This window comes from Parasteatoda tepidariorum, chromosome 2 (assembly GCF_982258835.1).
Source record: "Parasteatoda tepidariorum strain Cologne lab strain chromosome 2, Ptep-v5.0, whole genome shotgun sequence".
NCBI lineage: Eukaryota > Metazoa > Arthropoda > Arachnida > Araneae > Theridiidae > Parasteatoda > Parasteatoda tepidariorum.
The window spans coordinates 57,668,029-57,689,551 of record NC_141756.1 but is presented as its reverse complement, the minus strand read 5'-3'; the positions used below and the strand labels follow the sequence as shown (position 1 = coordinate 57,689,551).

At 30.2% G+C, this 21,523-nt stretch overlaps 1 protein-coding gene across 6 annotated transcripts in view; it reads right to left on the bottom strand.

The window, feature by feature from the left end:
- LOC107446303 (fat-like cadherin-related tumor suppressor homolog) overlaps positions 1-21,523 on the bottom strand; it is a 456,785-nt gene that overhangs the window by 124,738 nt on the left and 310,524 nt on the right. The window lies entirely within an intron of this gene.

Genomic DNA, 21,523 nt, shown 5'->3' with positions numbered 1-21,523 from the left:
CACGTCACCAGGGCTTTGCAGCAATTTGTCTTTGCATCGTTTAAGGGAAGGATTCTTAAAAAAGAAAATAAAAGAAAGAAAAAGAAGAGTTACAAAAAATTCTTAAAAATGGACGTCGCCCGATTTGGTTTTTTTCCCCTCCCCCTTTTGATCATCGAAGCTTATTTGATGGATGGATCTGTGTTAAGCTAAACCTCAGATACATAGTCGTCTTAATGTTCTCCCTAATGGGTTTTAAGATGTGTAGAAGAAAAGATAATAAGACTCTCCATTGTATGTTTATGAAAGTTCCAAAACTATAGGGAAGTTGGGATGCAATTGGTATTTCTTTTTTTATAAAAATCTTTGGAAAATTGAAATAATTATACAAAAAAAGATTATCGGTATTATCTGATAAAAAAAATATTGTAAGGATAAGGCTTATAAAGGTATCATACAACTATTTGTAAATATTTCGAAACATACAATACTACTTTCCGCCATTTAAAATATTTCCTTTAAAACTACGATTAATAGAAAAAGTTGCATTAATTTCTGATTTAACACAAAAATAAATGCATTTCTAAATGAAGTGATAAAAAATCTAAGTAAACGGACTTTTTTACGTTTTACCTCAATCTCTAAGAAATCACATGAAAATTCAATTCACTTTGAATATTCAAGTGTTTCAAAATCTATTAGAGATAAATGGGATTGTGTTGAATTAAAATTTCTACTAACTAGATACAACATTTTACAGAACTTAATGGCAATGAATCACCAAAAACGTAAAGATTACATTTTCAGGGGTGATTGTGAGCCCAAGTCAAAATTCCGGAAAATTTCTTCAGTTAAAAAAAAAAAGAAAAAAATGGTTTAAATTGAAAAATTTTAAACAAGTTTTTTTTTCTTTCCTTTTTCTCAATATTTCTTAGTTTACTTAAAATATATTTTAAATTTTACACATACCTATGATGACCTGGAGAAGTAATTAAAATTCACAACTATGTCTTTTTTTCTTGAGTTTATGATTATAACAATTATTTACAGATAAAAAAAATGAATATTAATCATGAATATAAGCTTATAAAGTATCTCTCTGGCTCTCCCTTACAAACAAATAAAATAAACTGTGTTTTTTTTTTGAAAATTTGATTTCCGGAAACTTCTGTGATGAATGATTTTTTGAAACGTCTGGACCTTCGATCTCCGGAAACTTCCGGATCACTGTTAGCGAAAAATCCGGATTTCCGGATTTTTTCCGGAACACAATCAGTCCTGCATTTTAAATAAGTAACAGGCTTAAAATTACATTATTTGTGCAATGAGGTATAATTGATGGGGATGTGGTAAACATTCTTTGACAGATTTTTAATTTAAATTCCCTTAATGGTCTTTCTAATTTCATTTATTTTTCAATCCTAAAATTAGAAATGAAATGAATATAAATGAAAATAAGAAAATGAAATGTAAAATGATCACCATTTCAACTTTAGCTTAGTTTTAAACTTAGATTTAAAAAAGAAAAAATCCGCAAGGCGTTCATCTTTCAATGGAAATTCGTCGCAAAATTTCTAGAATTTTACTAACATAATTTTCGGATATATTTAGGGTTGAAGAAGAGGGTTATTTAGTCTTAAAAAAGAGTGAAGTACTTTAAACGCGTACAGTATGCTTAAATACATTAATCACTTTTTTGAAATTGTGGAGCAATACAAAATTATAGAAGCATATTCTCTGACCCAAGTGTTAAAACATTTAAGCGATACATTATTACATTAAAAACGCATACAGAAGATTCTAAAGAAGGCTAAGTTTAAAAAGTAGGGTTATTCCATTTTTACTGATTTTGGGGTACAGAGCCTTAAATATGTTTTTTCTAACCTGTCTAATTTGTGGTGCCCTCTGTTTGGCATCAGCAATAAACTTCAAAATTATCCAAGTTCAAAATAAAATCAAAATAGCTTCATGTGTTCATTAAACTGAGGCTAATTCTACTATTATTTTTTCTAGCAAGTGTAGCAGGCATGTTTTTCAAATAAGGCTTTCAAGTTTTTTTTCTGCTATGGATTACATCATTTTGGAGGAACTCATCAATGAAATATTTTATTACCACATCGAGGAATACATCCAAATAAATCATCAAATAGAAAGTTCGATCATAAAAATGACTAAAGATTTAGAAGCTCCATTTGCTTCATAAATAAGTGAGGAAAAAAAAGTCAACATGTTACGAGCGCTCTAACACGGCATTCATTCTCAAGACAACAACACGTGAATTTAGTATTTCAAAATTAGAACAATAACAAAAAAATAAAGTTTTCAATAAAACCGGGCAAAAAGTTCAGTATTTTGAAATCAAAAACCATTAAGCGAAAAAGGCACAACCTTCTGTGCTCACTTTTATTTATTTATTTTTAAAAAAAAAGTTGGACTTTGCTTTCCGATTTTATATTTGCCTTAGTATGACAAGAAGCAACACAGCCGTGTCTCATTCACTTAAAATCAGTATTTTCTTTCGAAAAAAAGAGTTCGAAAACTTTTTAAAACCATAAAATAAAAAAGCCAATTTCATGTCTGCAGTGGTAAGAATATAAAAACGGGTCGCCATTTCGTCTGCTGGGAAAATATCTGCTGCTAAGATAGGAACTACTTGAAAAGTATAAGAACGAGAAATATATATTTATATATCTCTATCATGGAGTTGCCGTCGGAAGATATTAGTGGTTGATACGGCAGGGAGTCATGACGTAAAGTGACGAGCCGTCATCCTGAGTCGTCAGAACGAGAATGGGTCGTAAAATCGAGAGTGCATTTTGATGGTTTTACTCCAACTACGATGGAGTAAGGGAAGGATGGTTTGAGAGTTGCACCATTTCTTAGCGATATCAATAATAACGCTGCAGCGAATGTTTGGTCGTAAAAAGTTTTTAAAGGAGCAGTTGGTATACGTATAAAGTAACAAGGACGGAATATAGTTAGTTATAAATCGACAAGATTTCGACTTTGGAGAATTTCATTTTATTTCTGCCTTTTCGAAAGGTCGTTATTTTTATTTTTCACTAAAGTAGAGTTATTTTATTCCACTTTACCACAAAAAGGCTTCAGGGCATTTTAAGTTTTATTGTTTTTCAATTGATTTGCCTTTTTAAATATATAGTTTTAGCAATCGAAAAAATGGGTAGAAATATCCTCCCTATGCTGACAGGAATCACAAAAAAAAAAAAAAAAAAAAAAAAAAAAAAAAACGGTAAATCGTATATTCATTAAGTCACTATAAAATGCAGCAGTTTCATGTTCCTATTTATTCATCTAAACTTTTTATACAGTCATTAACTATATGTAAAAGTCATGCCGTCAGTTATTTGTTTTATTCATATATATAATATACCATTAAATTCATATAAAAGTAGTCGACTTTTGAAGTGACAAACTCTCATTTATTTTTCTCATATGAGAAAACATCGAAAATTTTTCAACAAATTCGTAGCACGACAAACTATGAGGATTTTTGGAGAGATACAACTCTCATTTATTTTCATCATATAAAAAAAGGTCAAAATTTCTTTTTTTAACCAATGCGTGGCAAAATGCAGACTTTTTTTTCTGAATGTAGTCCGGCAACTCGATGGGAACTTATAAAGAGATCCCAATTCTCATTTATTGTCCTCATATGAAAAAACGTCCATATAGTTTCTTCACCAAACTTGAGTAGTACGTCCATCTATTTTCAAGAGATAATGCTCTCATTTATTTACCCCATATGAGAAAACGTCGAAATTTTTTTTGATCAATGCGTGGCCAGGTAATCTATTGCAATTTTTTAAAAAAAGAGATACAACTCTCATTTATATCTTCATAAAAGGCCGATTTTTTTTCTCCAATAAGTAATTCGGCAGTTCATGGAAACTTTTGGAGAGATACCAACTCATTTATTTTTCTCAAATGAGAAAACGTCTAAAACTTTTTTAACCAATGAGTAGTCTGTCAATCAAAGGTCTTTTGAAGAAATACAACTATCATTTATATGCCTCGTAAAACGCCGATTTTTTTCCAATATGTAGTCCGGCAGACCTTGGGAACTCATAAACTTTTGAAGAGATACCAACTCTCATTTATTTTGCTCATATGAGAAAACGGCTGAAACTTTTTTAACCGATACGTCTATCTATGGAGACTTAAAAAGAGATACAACTCTCTTTTATATGCCTCATATAACACCGATTTTCTTTTCAAATGTGCAGTTTGGCAGTCCATGGGAACTTTGGACGAGATGAAATTCTCTTTTATTTTCCTCACATAATGAAGCATCAAATAAATTTTCTAAATATAATAAAAAATACATTGCAATTGAAATTTAAAAAAAATTGAAATCGTAAGTAAATATTAGCAAAAAATTAGTTTTATAATGATGAATAAATTCAGCATCGCATACAATGGGATACATCCAAGGGCGCCCATATGATATGAATTTAGTGGGGGGGGGGGTTCCATGAAAGAAAACGACCAATAGCTTAATGAATTAAAAAATTAATGAAAGGAAATATTATCTATTTAAATATTTTTAACTTAATTAGCTGAATAACTAATTAATTTAAATTAATTTCACGTTTAATTATACATGATTAATCAAATACGCATATGTTTCAATAAGCATATATTTTCTGGGGGGGGGGGCGTCCCCCTTCGGCCCTTCCCTTTGGGCGCCCATGGATACATTATAGAATCGTCTTATAACAGGTCTATTACGAAATATGAGTTTAAAATAAATAAATCAATCTGCACATAAATAAGTAAACAAAATGCGTTCTACCTAATTTTAATAGCGACTAAAAACAGTCAACCTTTAAAAAATAATAGGCGTAGTTAATAGAACACATTTTATTATTAGGTATGATAAAAATGAATTCAAATAATATGTCTAAATAATATCTGAAATTATTCACGGCACTAAAGGAAAGTATCATAAATTTTTTATTATTACTTTATAATTTTTTTCTATTTTATCATGCTTAAAAAAAGCTTTTATTATTTTAGCTTGCTAAAATTTCAAAAATATCCATTAAAAAAACATAACATAAGAAGTTCCAGACTGTCAAAAAAAAAAAAAAAAAAATAAAAAAAAAAGACAACTAAAGCAAGTACATTTACAAAATGGCTTTTTGAAACTAGTTAGAATACAAAATTTTAATATTCGAATAAAAAAAAGGGTGGAGAAATGATGCAAGACAAAAAATAAAATCTAAACGCATTACTGGAGTTTTTTTCCCTAACAATAACGAGAACTTTTAATGCGATTTTAAGAGCTTTGTTAGAAACCTCTTTGCAGCGTCAACATAATTATATTTTGATGAATTCGAAAAACATTCAGTGGGTTTGGAAAATATTTTCAAAACTTAATGAACATTAACTATTTTTAAGAACCCATAAAAGCTTCCGAACATTTTTTTCGTTTTAAATTTTAGTGCGGAAGTTAATCAATAACATGTACTCTGAAATAATTATGTGTAAAAAAAAAGGAGAAAAAAAAATTGATTAAATATAATGGAAAAGACACGAAATAGCATGCATTAATTTTATATTGTTTTCCGCCTTTCCATGTTGGATATTTTTTAATTAAAAAACTTTTGTTATTTTGATTAATATTAATAACTGTTAGCTTTACAATTTAGGGAGAAAAAATCTGTATTTTATGAATTACAGAAGTAATTGCTCCTTTAAAAAAAAAATATTTTAAAATTATTCATAAATTGTTGCTGGTACCCGACAAAATTTGCATAATTAATTAAACCTCAGTGAATTAATGCTGGAAATAAGTTTAATTTTCAGTAACACAAAATTATCAAGTACACAAGTGTATCGACTAAGTTAAGATTATAATCTCGACCTGCTTCGTCGTTAGAACGCGGATAATAAGCAGTAAATTCCTTGGGAGGGAAAGAGGAACAAAATAGGGTGAAATGTGGTTATCGTCTGTTTTTCAACTAATTTATTTAATTAAAAGATACGCTGGTTCAATTATTTTCAGCCATTGTTCACTCGCTATATCAAGAATTATTCCACGCAAACAGTCTATTAACGTTAACATAGTAAAGAGCCGGGATGGTTCAGGATACCGGGTTCAAATCCCAGCGCGGGCTGGGCAGCTTCAAATAACACAGCAGACTTGCAGCGGTCACAGCACTGGCGTACAACATCCCAGTGGGAGACGGATCATGGATTAAAATCCCGTTTCCACCGGGCTAACTGTGCAAGGTTTTCGTTGTTTTCCATTGTGCGTAACACGTATGCGGGTGCGTTATACTTAAAAAATTCGTAAGTTAGTCTCAATGTTTGAAACAGGAGTTACCTTGTCTTTAAGGTTGCGTTTAAGATGTCAAAGATACGTAGTTAACTTGGACAGTCGCAAATCCTACATGGATTTGCTATGCACTGTGATAAAAATGAGAGAAAAAATAGAAAAATTGTGTGATGGAAAAAAAAGGTAAAAATAATAAAGTGATAAAGTAATATAGCAATTAAGTGAAAAAAAAATAGTTTCATGACTATACTTTTAAGTTCAAATCCTTTTTCACAGATTATTAATCGATTCAAAAATAAATTTTTGTCTCAATGTTTGAACCAGGAGTTCCCTTGTCTTTAGGGTTGTGCTTAAAATGTCAAGGTTACGTATGTTTAGCTCTGACAGTCAATGTAGATTCACAATCACACTGATAAAAAAATGTGATAAAATGAAGAAGAAAAAAAACAGTAAAAATTACTTTTAAGTCTAAATCATATAAATAAAAATTAAATGGAGCCAAGAAATTGAATTAACAAACATTATGACTGCTTTTGATTATGATTAATTTACTACTAAAAAAAAAAGATAGGAGAAAAAACACTGATACGAAATGATTATATGTACACGCAAAGAAAGAAGTGATGATGCGACAAATAATAGATTACTATTGCGGTGACGGCAAGTCTAGACAAGAAAATGTTCATACATTAATCTGAATACCATTTTTAATCACAGACTACACAAAACTTTTATTTTCCTCTAGTCAAAATTTCTATTAGAAGCATCGTATATTAGGTGAGATTGGGTAAAATTGGAAGAAAGAGAGAAAAAAATAGTTTTTCTCTTATAGTAAATTAATAAAGTAAGGGGTTAAAAAGTTATAAAAACCGCTGAATCATTATAGAAGTCTAGGCATAATTAAAAACGAAAAAACCATATAGAACTTTTTGCAGAAAGAAAGTGAAACGCGGAGAATGACGATAATTATAAAGAATAAGGTGAGAAATATAAAGAATAAGATGAGGGTGATAATAATTTCACTTTCATAATGATTCGTCAGATTTTGATAACCATAACATTTTTAATAATCGCCTTTAAATATGACTCAACAATAAAACTGACTTTGATGCTCTTACATTCTACATCCAGTGTCTTATTCAGTCCCCCGTAGAAAATGACGTGAATTGCGCCTGGCAAGTCTTAAGAATGGGCGCCTGTTTTTGAGAGCTTGAAACTTTTCTTCGGGTCTTAAATAAATAATCCCAAGAAACTGAAGCGGTAAGATATTACGTGATTTAAAATTTTATTCAATTCAAAAATATATGAAAAGGAAAGAAAAGTCGATATGCTTCAAGCGCTTCAAAAATAGGTACCCATTTTCAAGACTTGTCGATTCCTCCTTACCAATTCTCCATAGAGAGTGCAAATGTTCTTTTACTTTGATTGCATTACTCTGATTACTTTGATTTTCATCTTTTTCTCTCGGCTACTGTGGTTTTTTCTAGTTTTTGTTTCTCCCTTTTAATTTTTCATTTTTTGTTGGCAACTTTACGTTTTATATTTAAAATCACTTTTGCTCCTTCTCAGTTACGTCTGGCAAGTCTTAAAAATTGGCACTTTTTCTTCTTTTTTTTTTAGGGTTTGAAACATATCGACTGTTATTTGTTTTTTACGAATTTTAGAAGCCAGTGAAGTTTTTAATCAAGTTTATAGCTTCACTTCAATTTCTTGGGGTCATTTATTTAATTAAAGTTCAGTACTTCAAATTAATAAAGATTTGCATACAATATATAAAGAGTTTAAATAATCTCCTAAATCCACATAACCCCACAACCATATAATTTAAAAAGCACAGAAATCGGCATAAAAACTTTGTAACTATAACATTTTAACTCATTCATATATGTAATCTCAGTAACTTAACATTTTCATTAAAAATATATTTTCGCTATAAATTCTAATCTAAATAAATCATAATTTAAAGTACTTCTTAAAGAAAGAAAAAAATTACAAAGCAGTTAATCCAGTGAAAACGAGATTATAAAAGGGAATGACCACTTTTATAATTAACCATATTTTTTAACGATGTCATATTTATCGAATTTCGTTGAGTCAATGTAGTCAAATTTAATGGTCTTGTTTTTGCACAATGCCAGAACAGGAAGAGGAATTTTATGGCACTTCGGGAGGCAAGCTTCTTCTATTAAAGCGGTGGAAAGAGGATTTTAATACTTAATCAACTCGGTCCCGTTTTGTGTTTTATCTTTTAATAAATTTAGGAAAGAGCTTTTGTTTTCTCTCTCCTCATTTATAAGAGCAAAAACGGAAAGATACATTCCACTTAAGAAGACAGAAATTGCAAATATGAAGCTCATTTTATATTTCTGAAGTACAATTTTGTCACACGGTGGCAACAGCATTACATAGATGCTTTAAAAATTTCTCAGGTTAATTTGGACACTGTTTATTGTCTTGTAATATTCTATTTAAACTTTTATTTTTTTAAATTCGCAGGGCCCCATAAGTTTGTTTTTTTTAGGCCAATCAATTTGTTATAAAGTTATTATAAAATGACACATAATAAATTTAAAATTCAGACCATTCTATTCTAACGTACATTGTAAAAAAAAATATTTTTTTTTTTTGTTAAAATTTGTCACACTGTGACAACAACATTGCATAGATATTTCAAAAATTTCTCAGGTTAATTAGGACACTTATTTATTGTCGAATGATAATTTTATCTAAACTTTTTATTTTTTGCAGCGGCTCAAAGTTTTATAAATGACGTATAATAAATAAAAATTTGAACCATTTGATTTCTCGTAAATTTTTTTTTGTTAAAATTTAATTTAAAAATTTTGAATCATGAAAAATAGAAGTAGAGTACGATTTTATTAATATGTTGTATACCATCAAACTAGTTGCAACATAAAAACATTGGATAAGATTGATATTGTGAGATTAAGGTTACATTTCGGTAGTCTATAATTGGTTGGGAACACAGCTCTAAAATCTCTTTGTACCTATGTGTACAAGCTTAAAATAACCATATATATATGCATAAATACATGAAAGAGCTGTATAAATTTTTTTTGTCAAGTAGCTTATTTATTAAAAGTATTGCGAATATATAACTATTTGTAAAATAAAAATATTTTTTATAACTTAATACAAAATTTTTAAATGACATATTTTTCACCTTTTATAAAGCTAATTGGGAGCCCTTATCTCATTAGCTTATGCATGAAATGTTCAAATATTATATTGAAAATTGAAACAAAATATTTCTCCTTGTAAGATTTAGAATATAAAATAAATTTTTAAAACAATCAGTTCTAAAATGTCTTTGTACCTTATGTGTACAAGCTTAAAATAACCGATATGCATAAATACATAAAATAGCTGTATAATTTTTTTTTTTAACAAGTAGGTTATTTATTAAAAGTACTGCTAATATACTATAACTATTTATAAAATAAAAATATTTTTTTATAACTGAATACAAAATTTTTAAATGACATATTTTTCACCTTTTATAAAGCTAATTGGGAGCCCTTATCTCTTTAGCTTGCGTTTACTTACGTATGAAATTTTCAAATATTATATTGAAAATTGAAACAAAATATTTTTCTTCGCAAGATTTAGAAGATAAAATAAATTTTTAAAACAATTAATTCGTTTGCAAAAACAAGTGCTGAACCTGAAAATGAACAAAAACAGGTAGAGAAATTTAATGCCAAAAACAAAGGGAATGGAATAACGGAAAGAATTTTCCCCTCAGAAAGACAGCGATAATCTTTATCGCCAACAAATGGCCATTCCATTTCGGTAGCCAAACCATACACATCTGTCACTTGGGAGTGATGATACTCAGAAAAGAAAGAAAAATAGCCACCCCGGAAAAGAAATAGTCCGAGCTGCGAGCACAGAATACTAAACTTACGGTAGAACTATTTTTATTTTAGCTTAAAATGGACGAATGAAGAATCTATCATGGCGCGAATTCCGTAATATATATTTCCCAATGCGCACCTTAGTCATTTGTATGCTTGCTTTATTGTTGTCTTGGAAGATAATATTTCGAAAAGTAAACAGAAATAACGTGTTCGAATCCCTAGGGGAGCAAAATTTATTAGTAAGAAAAGTTCCCAATCCAACTTTTTTTCAAGAAAGATATCTAGGTTGTATTTGTTGGGATGATTCTAAAATTGGAAATATTATTAGTTTCGATTATAAATAAAAGGATTTATTGCTCGAAAACGTGAGAGAATTCTTCAAAGACGAGCACGAACTACTTGGGAAGCTTATTTTGTTACAATAAAGTGAGAAAATGAGATTCGTAAAGACATGTCTTCCAAATACCATAGCAATTTGTTTTTCAGAAAGAAAAAAAAAAAAAAAACACAAAATTTGATAAGTTTTAACGATTTATAGTCTTAGTTGTAAAGATAAATTCAATACATAGATGCACGTAAAAAAAAAAAGAAAATTTGGATCAAATTTTTGAGAAAATTAATAAGTAAGTAAAGAGACATAAAAATTTTCAAAATGTAATTAATTTTTACATAAAAAAAACATAATTTCTTTATTTAGTTTCGAAACATATTATTAATGACATAGTGTTTTTCTTTTTAATAATTATTTAATAGCTATCGTACAACTTTTTGTGTAAGCAACATCAATTCAAACGTATGGCTCTGTTGTAACTTAATATCATTGGCACATAAGTGCTTCTTATAATTATACACTTGAATTCTGACTAATTAAAACAGTAATAAACTTAATTCAATTTCATTGAGGAAATGAAACTTTGAATTATTTATCATTTACTTACTTTAGTTAATTATTAATGCTATATAGGTTATAGTTATAAAAAGTGACATGTTATTGAACACTTGATAAATTAAAATTAAGCTTCATTAGAATTATGTAAATGCACATTACATAATTCTATTAAATATAGTATATTGTATTATAGAAAGAAGGAAAGGTTTTACTATTTTCTGCGTTAATTCTTCCTAAAGAAGTGCAGCAGTTTGAAGAAATAAGAAGAAAAAAAGAGGAAGAAAAAGAAAGAATAGAGTCTAAAATAGATCCACACTGTGCAAACTTTCGGATCAAATTATGATAAAAAGTACCGACACAAAAAGTGCCGGTACTTTTCTTTAACTATAAAATTCAATTTTATCGGAACATATGACGAATTAAAAAAATCTGATGTACTGTAATTTTTACAATAATTACCGTAAAATCACTAAACAAATATTACTGTAAAAATTAGGGTATAATATTTTATGGTGAAAAAGAATTTGTCAGTAAAATATATTTTACGGATTATGCAGGTATCGTACCGGTACTTCATAATGGATTTTTTTACAGGGCATACATTTTTAAAAATGGCTTAACATTAATGAAGAAATATAATTGAAGAAATATGCATTTATTCAAATTCTTATATTTAGAGAAAACGGAAATTAAATATTTTTTAATTTAAAACTTTTGTTGGTCTAAATGTAATCTAAACGCTTGTAAATGCTGGACAAGTTGGTTCAAAATTAAACTAGTTTTAAAGTTCTTCCTTTAAAAATAAAATATGATCGACAAACATAATTACTCTTAAGTTAAACTAACACAATTTAACTCATTTATAATTTTATGATAATCAATGGTCACAATCAACAACTTACAAAATTTGTCATACTGATTATCATAGCGACCACATAATCTATAATTCACAACGAACCTCCAGTTGATAATACAATTTTCTGATGTGGAAAGGAATTCATCATTCTCGAAAATCAATATTTAGAATCCCTTATTAGCTTTGAAAAGACGAAAGCCAATTGATGTCTCGCTAAATATATCTACTTTCAAACTGGAATATTTAAGTCATTTGGTTTGGGTCTGAGAGTTTAATTAATTCACAAACCACAGTTATTAGCAGAACGTCTTAATTATTAGCTGATCGAATTCTACAAAAGGCCCTTCAGTCTCTGAATTTTAATGAAATACAAAACTTCTCTCCGACTCCAAGTCTAAAATGGAAATTAAGACTCCGGATACCGTCCTAAATTGAGAAAGTTTGCCATTCTTAATGATGCGTTCTGCAAAGTCTAACGGGATTTAAAATTAGCCAATGAGGAAGGGCGTTATTGATGGCAACGGGCCAATCAACGAGGACGTTTCGGCACATGACTAAGAACAGATGAGAAGGTTAATTGAGGTTGTAACTACTAAATCTTAACCGATTCTTACTTTGAGAAATTGCTGGTGATGGAATTTGTGGTGGAGAGCACCGCAGGGAAATAGTAGATAAGTAATCCAAGCTTCATAAATAATACATCATTTGAATGATTTTCATATAGATTATTTGAAGGCAAATGGCAACGCACATGCCATGTACATCTCCCCTTTCATTTGTTCCGATATTTTAGTACAATGGACTATCTTTTATTTGAAAATGTAGAATTGAAAATACTACATAAATTTGGAGTGCCAATCATTCGCTGTCTAATAGTTTCTCATTTTAAAAATTTGATTTCTAATTCGAAATTTTTCCCAATTATAGTTATGCAAAGTTTAATTAAGCTGGAATCTGAAAAGTTTACTGCTTTTTAAGTTTATCTAAATGTAAACATGAAGAGTTTGGCGAATTTTTAAACGGTCATAATAGTGCAGCTTTAACGTATCACTACGTTGAACCATATTATCTTACTTTTTTAAACTTTATTACAAGGTAGAATGGCTAAATTTAACCATAAAATAGGTTCCAAATATGACTGACAATTTCAAAAATAAATAAATAGGAGTTAAAAATGCAGGTTTGCCGTATTCTGCTTCACGAAATAATTTTATCTCTAAGATTCAAAATAACACTGTTATTCATTTACTAATAATAATATTTAGATTCACTGGAAAATATCTCGAAATTAAAAAAAAAAAAAGTGTTGTTAATATTTAAAAATAGGCGCACAACAAAAAAGAAGAAAGAAGTAAAAAAATTAAAGACCAATTGAAAAAATTGGTAAGTTAAACTTTCTTGAAGCTTTAAAAATCCGAAATGGCGGGCATCTCTTCATCAAGAAATGTAATTTCTAAACTACACTCTAGCAATAACTTTGAATTTAAAAAAATAAATAAATAAATAAATAAAAAACCCAGGTAAGATAGTTTAATAAATCTCTTTGACATTTTCCATGCCCATCATTCAATGAAATCAATATCGTACTTACAAAAACGAATCAAGTAATCCAAATCGATGCAACAAGGTCTTAAGGACCAAGTGTGTTTGAAGGTAAAACAATCTAAAATGTATTAAATTTGAAGTCATAAATAAAAAGTTTCATTTTTATAGACGCCCCCGATACTAATCCATCAAAATACAAGCCTCAACGACACACTCATTATTTGAAAAAATGATGAATGAGGATGCCAATGGGAAGGAAAAAATTGGCGTTTAAGAAAAATTGTTCCTTTATTGCTTAACAAAGTGTTTTGCCATGATACGCAACAGCAAGGAAGATTTTTTTGCTTGTTTTTATTTTCTGGTTAGAAAGATGAGACGTGATATAAATAATCTAGAGTATTTTGACAAATTTTGTCATCATTTTAGAAAAAGGGGGAAAAAATATGAAACTTATGATTTATTCTTCAGAAATAGTTTAGTTTCAGAAGTTTGCTAAGTTTTTTTTAAGTACATCGACATAATATAAATAAAACGAGAGATAAAATATACGAGATATATTAGCAATGGTTAATTCCAATAAAATCCAGACTAGTAGACAACGTGTGGGTTAGTAAAATTATGAAAAATCCATTCATAAATTTATGAAAATAAGTTCCTATTTTTGTGACTTTATAAATAAATAAATAATTACATAAACCAGTGGTTTAAACAGGCCTTCTCTGAAAAGTCTTTCCAATCTGAATCTTTCTGAATCTAAAATAAAATCAAAAGTAGAGTTGGGTTCTTTCTTAACAAGCTGAGAATATTGGAAAAAAATAAGGTCCTCTTTTTGTGAATATGTGAAAAATAAAGCCATGTTTTTTGTGAAAACAAACATAAAGAATATATCTTTTAACCGGTTGTAATTAAAGAAGGATTAATAACGTCAGTAACAAAGTTTTCGGCAGACTAATTTAATGTAAGGTTCGTTTTTACAATAAAGGAAGTAGTAAAGGTTTGGTTTTTTAAGATAAAATAACTTGCAAAAAAACGCTTGCAATACAAAATATTTTGTGAAGGAAGAGCCGTTTTTATAGCACAATAATTTTAAAAGAGTCTCATATTTCTCCAAAAATGAACCCTTTTAAGACAAGGAAAATAATATTTTTAACACTAGGTAATATTATTATTATTTTTTTCTTGCATTTACACAAAAACTTGATATTGCCTAATTCAGTTATAGGCATTTTAAATCTGAAATTAAATTTTCTTCAAAGGCTTACATTAAAAATAAAAAACGTTTTAGTCTATTTTATTAAAAGTATACAAGTTTGTAAACGTTATATGCAACAGGGGATCGCATAAATGCTGCGACAAACTTCTAGTGGAGTTTGGGCACAAAATTGCATAGAAACCCATGCCCGGAAATGTCGTCATACGCGGCTACAGGCACTTCCCCTATAATGATCAGTTCAGAAACACACAATATAACAATTCAAAATACGGAAGCGCCCCTAGCGGCATTTGACCTCATTTATGGGTATGGGTTCCTTTGAAATTTAAATCCTGATGATAAGACTAAAACTTGCAGGTTCTTTTTCAAATTTTCATAATGTGAAATGATTTTCACACTAAACCATTCTTGGCATAAAACAAATTTATTTAAACACCTACTATGCCACATCACAAACATAGAATTAAGTATATAAAAAAATTATTACGAATCACATAATCAAAAAGCGCTTCGCTCCTTCCTCCCACATACTAATCCTTTTTACACCACACTAATAGAAGAGAGATTCTTTTTTAATTAATTCTTAAGTTTTGTTCATATCTCGCAGCGCCATCTAGTGGTGGCAAACCTTACACCTCCCACCAAGGGAAGCACATGCGTCATCTTCAATGACCAGGTGCTGAAAGAAAGAGGTTAGTCACACACTCACCGGAGTCCTGTTCCTGAAATGAATATCTAATTTTTTGTTGAAGAGTGCACTATTTGATATAGTAAATATAAATGACTAACCAAGATCTTTAGCATATACTCACAAAATTGAAACAAATACAACGAATCAGATAAAATACATGATATACGATTATTAATGATTACATTTATTATAACTAGAAAGTTTTCCTATTCATATGCATAAATAGTAAAAATGGAATGAAAATACGTACTAAAAAAATTAACTAATCTTCAAAAGGTAAGCGAGAGAGGGCGTCTGCATTACCATGGTGAGCTCCCTTTCGATATATGATGCGTATATCATAACGTTGTAAGGCTAGAGCCCATCTAGCCAATTTTGTACCATGAGGTAATCCTTTAGTCAAAAATGTTAGTGGGTTGTGGTCAGAGACAACCTGTATCTGAGATCCAAAGATCCAACAATCAAACTTTTTCAATGCACTTAGCACAGCATAGGCTTCCCGCTCTATCGTGGACCAGTTTATTTGGCACGGTGTTAATTTTTTGCTGAAGAAAGCAATTGGATGTTCTGTGCCATTCTCGTCATTTTGTGCAAGACAAGCTCCAACGATAGTTGCTGAAGCATCGGTATACAGCTGAAATGGGCGATTCAGCACAGGGGTGTAGAGAGTTGGCATTTCAACTAAATTTTTCTTTAATAATTGAAAAGATTTTTCGGCGTTATTGTCCCAAGGAATCTTGTTAGCTACCTTCTTCTTAGTCAAGTTTGATATAAAATGAGCTTTGCCTATCTCGTATATTAAATCCATTGCATGTTTCATTGGATATGCATCAGGTATTGTATAACTGTTCAAGAGTCTGAAGTCTATGCACAACCTAATGCTTCCATCTTTCTTCGCAACACACACCAGAGGATGCGCCCAATCACTATCACTCGGTTCCATCAAGTCCATTTCCAATAATTCTTTAATTTGACGATCAACTTCTTTCTGGAGGGCAATCGGCACTCTATATGGTTGTAATCGCTTCGGTGAACAATCTGCAGTAACTTTAACAGAGTGTCCTCTCACTTTGGCTTTTCCAGGACGTTTACAAAATATTCTTTATATCGTTGTAGTAGACTTTTCAACTGGTATTCCTGTTGGTCATTCAAGGTATTAGTCATTCGTTTTAATTCAATGTCATTATTTTTATTCCATGTGGCTTCTTTGTCCGTTGGAGCATAATACAATTCCCCAAAATCACTATCTTGATCAAATATAATTCCAACTTGTTCAACTCTAGCGATATAAGGTCTCAATTTATTTACATGTAATTCTCTTGTACTACCATCCTCCATTTCTACTAAACAGGAGTGGGGTCTAGTGAGCTTTACTACTTTGGCTGGTCCTATCCAGGTATTAAGCAATTTGTGAGTTGAGGAAGGCATAAGAATCAGCACTTCATCGCCAACAGAAAAACTCTTTTCTCGGGATCTCATATTGTAGTGTGAAATCATACGTTCCTGATTTTTAGAACTATTTTCAGATGCTATTAAGTGGGCATCTTGCAGTTTCCTTTGCAATTGTTTCAAGTAATCTTCAACAGGACGAGCAGCATTAGTCGGAATTCCTCTTTCACCAGTCCAAAATTCTTTCAAAATGGCTAATCCTCCAGTTGGTAATCTTCCATAAACCAATTGATATGGTGACACTCCAGTGATTGCATGAGGTATTTCCCTATATGCAAAAAGTAAATAAGGAAGGTGAGCGTCCCATTCATTCCCATGTTCTTGGATGTTTTTGTTCAACATGTTTTTCAAAGTTCTGTTCCATCTTTCAACTGCTCCCATACTCTCAGGATGACCCGGAGTGGAAAATCTAGGAGAGACTCCCAGTATGTCATGAAAAGTTTGAGTTAACTGTGCTGTGCACGCTCCAAACCTCAAATGGATTATTAGGCCTTACAATTGGCTGTATAGGAATTCTATCTCTATATGTTGTAGTTCTTCTTAACTGACATGGCTTGCATGCTTCACAAAATGTTTTCACGTCACTTTTTATTGAAGGCCAGGAAAATGAATATTTAATGCGTTGCTTAGTTTTTTGTTCTCCCAAGTGTCCAGCTAAAGGAATTTCATGAGCCATCTGTAAAACTTCCTTTCTTTTGCAATTAGGCAGAACAACTTGTTTTACCTTCTCCCCACAAACATCATTATGCATCAGCAGACAATCTTCTATTTCGAACGATCTTTCCTTCTTAGTTGCTTTTTCCCATGCATCTTGTAACGTTACGTCCTCTTTCTGAAGTTTGATAAATTCCTTTCTCGTCTCGCTGTCAAGATTAGAATCAACTTTGTTTTCTAGGTTGACCGGTTCTGCAAACAACTCTCTTTCTGAACAGGATTCAGGTGTTTGATCTCCATTGGCCTCGACATTTGTGACTTTGATTATTTGGGATTCATCATTAATGCCTTGCCTTGCGTTAATACTGTATAACTGTACATTTTCTAAGAGAGCCTCATATGCAGTTTGACAAATTAGCATATCATTCACTAGCTTTTTGGAAACGGCAAATGTAATTGGCACTGAATCATGCCATCCATCATCCATTTTTATATTGAATATTCTCAAGGGAACAATTTCACTATCACCAAAGGCTGATACTAATTGGATTTGTCCTTCTCCAGCACTTTCAATGTCTTTTACTAAGTCCGCTCGCACAACAGAGATTTGTGCTCCAGAGTCTACAGTTCCTTTGAAGACAACATCACCACATTTGACTTTTACAGTCTTCAATTCATCAATATTCTGTGCCAAGAAGTTACAGGTGGATTTGGGAGTAGACATCTGTACTGTCATAATATTTTTCGCATTATCCCCAGCCTGCACTGCATTACTTTGGGCTTTGACAGGTAGAGGTTTGTTTCTTTGAGAACTCTGTTTACTTATGTTCCTATCCCTGCATTCTCGCGAATAATGACCTTCTTTGCCGCAAGAAAAACACGTAGGTACAAAACGAGGTCGATTATATTGAGTTTCATGGCTGTTATTAGAATAAAAATTATTGTATTTGTGACTTGTCACATTATCTTTATTTCCTATATTCATTTCTTCTTTATGGCGTGGTTGATTCCATTTATTCGAAGGAAAGGTCCTGGGAAAAGATTTCTCTTTACTGTTCAATGGCACAGCTGGTTTCTTGGTTTTCCGATGAATGTCCTCATATTCATCAAGTTTTTCCACAAGCACCTTTGGAGTTTTTATTTTAGACCAGTCATCTATGAAATGTTCACGTATCTCGGTGGGCACCTTCTTTTTCATTTGGTCCGTTATGAGAAGATCTGTAAGTTCATCAAAGGTTTGAATATTTAACCCATTAAGCCATTCCTCGCAAAAATTTCTAATTTCATAAAAGAAATCTTTCCAGGTTCCTTCGGGGTTCTTTTGATGTGTGACAAACATTTGGCGAAATTTTTCAGGGCTCATTTTAAATCTTTGAAGTAATAATTTTTTCACATATTCATAATCAGCCGCATCTTTTTCTGGTTCACGAGCAATAAGGCATACGATATCTGACGGTATAATACTCATAAGATGCGTCACCCAGCATTCCTTCGGTAAATTTAAGATTTTTGCTTGACGTTCGAACGAAACTAAGAATAAACTGATATCATCATTTTTTGAATCAAATTTTGGAATTAACTTATGTAAATCAATCTTGAATTGTCCAGATTCTTTCACCTCATTTTCATCTCCTGTTTTCATCTCGATTTGTTTCTTCCGAAGCTCGAATTCCATTTCATCCTTCCTTTTCTTTTCTTCAACTTCATCTTGCCTCTTTCGTTCCGCCATTTCAAATTCTTCTTTTCTTTTACGTTCTTCAATTTCAAGTTCTTCTTTTCTTATGCGTTCATTTACTTCGAGTGCTTCTTTTCCTTTACGATCGTCTATAATAGTGTTCAACAGTTCTTTACAAAAATCTTCATCGAAATTTTCATTCTTCAAGATGAGCTCTTTCAACTCAAACACTCTTAGATTAGTAACATTTTCAACCCCCATTTCTATTGCCATGAATTGCAAGTCTATTTTTAAGCCTTTTCCTAAAAACGCCATCTCGCACCTTATTATAATTAACTTAAACTAATTACTTTACCTTACGTAAACACGTTACGTTTACCTTACGTTACGTTTACATTACGTAAAAAAAAATCTAAAAGTTTGATATGTAAAAGAAAAATAATAAAATATTTTAAACTTTACTTACATATATCTGATTAAATTTAAATTCAGCCATATGCTATTATAATAAAAAAAAATTAGTAATATCCTATTGTAATGTATACACGTAATACCACACAAAAAAAAATCTCTTCAAATGCAATAAAAAAAAGGTCTTTTTAAATTAGAATTCTACTTAAAACAAACAACTTATTAAAATGCAATCCTAAAACAGAACTACAAAATTCTCGAAACATAAATCAAAATTTTATTAAAACGCAACCTTCTTAAGTTAAAATAATACCAAAGCACTTTGTAAAATAATAGCAAACTACTTCTTAAAATTAATTCAAAATCACTGATGAGAACATAAAAAAATCAAAAAGCATTAGACCTCAAGAACACAGTAATAGTAATAAATCACTAGATAATATTTCTAGCAACAGAATAAATGTATATCTTATATCAATAACAGAATGAAGTGAATACTTTTGACAAAATATTTCTCTTAATTACCACATCAAATTACTTTTCAAAACAAACTAATAAAATCTATCACTTTAAATATAAACATTCAATCGTATATTTATTATTCTTTTTCAGAGTCATCACTTTCCTTTTTTTTTTTAAAGAATGAATAAGAATTCACCAAAACAAAACAGCATTTCACTTACTAGACTTCTTTTTTTTTCATTAATCATAAAACAGAATGCCAAATATCAAATCAGAAAACATATAAACTTTACTGATATATAATTTAATATTCAATAAACCATAAGGAGAAGATTTCATTTAAACATCTACCATCATTAAAAGCAGTTATACAATATTTCAGAATTACTAATTCCAAAGTCATAAATAACTCTTATAAAGTATAAACATTTCTTCAACTAAGAAACGAATTAATCCATTACTTCCGCTTTCGGAAAATAAGTTTCACTTTGTATGCTTAACTTTCTTTTTTAAAATCTTTAAAAAGCAATAGATTTTAGAATAAACTGCAACTTTATGCTTTTATACAGATATAAACACAGTAAATATATATTTTCGTTGATAAAAAAATAAGTTTTCTTAAGATTAGGATAATCTTTACACATTAAAACACAATAAAGTGATCAGGTTGATCAAAAGGTTTTGAAATGACCAGGACGGTCTCTGAACGAACGATAATATTAAACGTTTTAACCGGGATGGTTAAAATCTATATTTATTTATGATCAGGATTGATCAAATTTATATTTAGTAAACTAAATATAAAAACTACTTATCGTCTTGGATTGACGCATCTATTCTTTTTGTTTTGTTTTGAAAACAAAAGTTCCACCACATAAATTGAACTGATGTCAAAGAAACTATGAACTAAATATTAAATTCTTTATATTTTCGATGAAACATAAATACTCCTTTGAAAACTTTTGGAAACAATGATATATTTAGAACAAAGCGTTCTTTCTTCAAACCAAAACAAAAATGCGTTTTCTATGGCAGAAAACCTAAATGAAAATATGTTTTCTATGGCAGAAAACCTAAATAAAAATACGTTTTCTATAACAGAAAACCAAAATTATTCCTTCTACAACGAATATTTAATACGATTCTGATGAATCAAAACTATACGATTCTGATGAATCAACCCAATAAGTTAAACTGTAACTTATTATTTTCATACAATTAATACCAATTATTCACAGTTCCAAAAGTAATCAAGGCTAATAATAATGCACTCTTACCATTATTTTAAATTTAACTAAAATTTTACTAGTGAGTGTGGACTCCTCTTACCTGGTTTCTAATGGAATCCTTCATTTCCTTGATTGGAAGCCATATTTCGGTTTCAGCTAATTGCTAATTAATTAGCTAATTTCATCTAGAATTCCATCCTGCCGACTACGCCACTAAAACTTGCAGGTTCTTTTTCAAATTTTCATAATGTGAAATGATTTTCACACTAAACCATTCTTGGCATAAAA